This window comes from Etheostoma spectabile, chromosome 6 (assembly GCF_008692095.1).
Source record: "Etheostoma spectabile isolate EspeVRDwgs_2016 chromosome 6, UIUC_Espe_1.0, whole genome shotgun sequence".
Classification (NCBI taxonomy): Eukaryota; Metazoa; Chordata; class Actinopteri; order Perciformes; family Percidae; genus Etheostoma; species Etheostoma spectabile.
Window position 1 is genome coordinate 8,649,716 of NC_045738.1, and position 3,203 is coordinate 8,652,918.

Here is a 3,203-nt window from a genome sequence, read left to right on the forward strand (position 1 = left end):
CCCGAGTGGTTCTATTATCGTAAAATAAATATAATAAAAATTAAACACATAAAAAGGAGTCTGTGCTCAGCAGATGTGGAAGAAACAGCGCTGCTATGCAAAGCTTGCATGCCACCATCACATGTACAAACCTGTTGTAGCTATATATCTGCTTGACGAACCGAAGGTTATTTATCTTCGGGTCTACGGTCTTTTCATCTTTGTCCTTGTCCCCGGATAGAGAGAGAAGCTGTGAGCACTGGGATGTTTACTTTCGAGAGTTGTTTCTCTGTGGGTATGACGGTTAAATCAGCTGACTGTACTCTATTCCCCTACTGAATAACAGGTTAACACTGAGTGTGCTGATTTTGGCTAAACATCATATCGCCCTGGTGGCTTTTGCCAGATGAAAACGGGGACACACTTTACGGCTAAAAATACCTGCCTACGACTATATTTGGCTTGGCTGGATCACAATCGTAACACTAAAATAGTCGGGTACGCCCAGTGAATGGGCTCTCTGCTATCTCCCTCCGCCTCAGTCGGCCAGGTGCTAAATTTAGTAGCAAGGCTTGCGTCAATCACGAGCCTCAGTGCGTCAAGGCTTCCCCCGCCCCCGGGGATCGTCATTGGTTAGAATTAGGACGTTGACCGAAAAATACGCGTCTTGTGATTTGCTGTTGTGAATTATTGTTCTCAGCGGCTCCGGAGGCACCTTTTAATTTTGAGGTTGCTAAGTACGCTAGGAGGGTGGCTTCTTCTTCTCACATCTTGTCGACCAGAAAAGTGTGCCAGATCTGGTGGTTGAAAGTATTTCCTCCCTCTTGACCAAATGTATTTGCAATTAGATTAACCACAATTTTAAGCGAGTTGCAATGGCCCCCCGACCGAGTCAAATGACCTTAGTCACATTTTCTTTTTGACATAGGACTTTACTTTGAAGATATGGGAAGCAAATCAAATGTTTTAATGACAAAAACACCCATTTTAACAAGTCAGGTAGTTTCATTCCTATCAGCCTCCTATATGATGAGATAATCTGCAATTTCTCTTGTGTCAGGATTTTTCTTTAAATAAGTGTCAATGTCTTGACAGAAACAAGCTGGACACCGCTGTCTGATTTTAGTGACATTACTGAAATTGATTGATTTGTATTGGGGAAAGGGAGAAATAATCTAATCAGATTGTTTCACTTCACAAAATAAGATTTTAAGACCTGCTAATAGACTAAATATCTCTTTAGGATGGGGATTTTAAATAACTAGAGTTAAAGAAAGGTCATACAACTATTCAGAAAGAAGCAATTCAGATATCAGTTGGTTTAATTAAAGCTGCTGATGGTCTGTGTCATGAGGATGATGACAACATATATGACAGAGATTTGTTATAATCTGAAAGCACATAATGTAGCACACATCTGATAAAAGTGCAATATTTGTACATAACTATAATAAAATTGAAATACTCATTTGAAGCACCTTAAATTGTGTTGATAGGCTACTCTTATGTTTCCCATAAGATTTCTTATTATTATTACTTTTTCAAGCCAATTGATATTAAGGTAAAAGTAAAGTTTTTTTTCTCAATTTAACCTATTTTACATCATAGTGATAGAGTTTGGACTAAAAGCCAACCAAATGCACAAAGTGTCTGCCTTCATCAGTAGCCTAATAGTGCAAGCTCGCCCGCAGGATCTCCCTTGGCTTCATCACCGGCAAACATCAAATCAACCGTCTCTCTTTTTCGCTCTCTCTGTTCCTCTCTCTCTCTCTCTCTCTCTCTGGCTCGGCGAGCGGGGCTTATGTGTCTGGTACTGTAGGAAGGAGAGAGAGAGAGAGAGAGAAAGAGAGGGCGCTCTACTTTGAGTGACGTCACCTCTCCCATGGCGTCACATTGACGTATCGCATACCAGCCGCTCTATGTGGAGGCTCAGCCCACATAAATGCACTATTTGACTTTCTCCCCTCAGACGGCGCACATAAACAAACCCGCGTTACAACTCCACACTTTGCAAATCACCCATCAGCACTGACACACTCACGGGAACGGACTCAGACACGCTCCTTAAGACCCGGGAGATCTTTTTTATTTTTAAATGTTCTGTTTAATTTTTTTTTACTTTTTGTAGCCTACTTCAGAAAAAGTCAGAAGAAGAAACTCTTTTGTCGCCGATGCATCCTGATCCTCATCCTGCAATATTACTGAGAGTTTTTTTATAAGCTATAGGCTTTTCTCTCCATTACTTCGACTCTTGGTAATTATTCTGGACGGAAATGGGATATTTCATGCGAGGTTATTACCTCATGTAAAGACGGAACCGCTACAGCAAACCAGTAAGTAAATTGTGAATGAATGAGTCTGATATTCTGCCTCATAGCGCGAAGGCTACTTGTTAGCCAGACTCAAAATCCAAGCTAGTAACGTATTAATAATAACAAATGTGTATGCATGTTTATATTACCTAAATCATACATATGTCATGTTGAACTTAGCCCACTCTAATATCATCATCTGTGTCTGATCAGCCCAACTTTGTGCGTCTAACCTGTCCAATGCGCTGCTTATATCGTATGTCCCTGTGCGGTGTCTCCAAAGAGCAAAATTAAGCTGAATTTGAATTTAATTTGCGCTGGGAAGGTATCATATCCTTTCTGGTTGTCATGGAAATGAGATGCCTCTCACTCACAATGAATAGTGGAGTCAGACGCACTAATGGTCTGAGTGGAGAGTAGTCTAACCTACATTCAGGCAGGAGCTGAGAGAGGGGAGAGTTAAAGCTCTTTGATTTCATGCCATTTGTATTTTTGTTGTTTTTCCCTCATGTTGGATGTTGTGGGGGGTTGTGCTGTCAATGAGTGATTCACATGGTGTGTTGTGGGATATTGGATGTGTTTGTGTGTTCATTGATATACCATGAGTAGGCTACTGAAGTCGACTATATTGTTTCACAAATGATGCCAAACAGCATTATGATTCTTAACCCTGGTTAGGTTTTTAGAATAAAAATTATGCTCCACATAAAGTTGATTGATGTTTTCCAAAAAGCCATATCGTCTGAGCTGTTGCCTGGTGGCCAATCGCAAATGACAGCTGTCTCACTGTCTACTGTCTCTGTGAGGACATGGTCTCTCTCCAATAGATTGCAGGAAAAACACCCTTAGCCGTTCACCATAATGCCACATGAAATTTCTGAAGCCCTCTGTGAAGAAGACTATTTCCTAAAA

General features: G+C 40.9%; 2 protein-coding genes across 2 annotated transcripts in view; one reads left to right on the plus strand and one right to left on the minus strand.

Moving 5' to 3' along the window:
- alg2 (ALG2 alpha-1,3/1,6-mannosyltransferase) overlaps window positions 1-523 on the minus strand; it is a 75,005-nt gene extending 74,482 nt beyond the window's left edge. The window contains exon 1 of the mRNA XM_032518240.1: window positions 132-523. The gene's annotated coding sequence lies outside the window, so the exon portion shown is untranslated. The remainder of the gene's footprint in view (window positions 1-131) is intronic.
- A 1,383-nt stretch (window positions 524-1,906) lies between these two features.
- The window catches only part of nr4a3 (nuclear receptor subfamily 4, group A, member 3), a 22,208-nt gene continuing 20,911 nt past the window's right edge, over window positions 1,907-3,203 (plus strand). The window contains exon 1 of the mRNA XM_032518888.1: window positions 1,907-2,312. The gene's annotated coding sequence lies outside the window, so the exon portion shown is untranslated. The remainder of the gene's footprint in view (window positions 2,313-3,203) is intronic.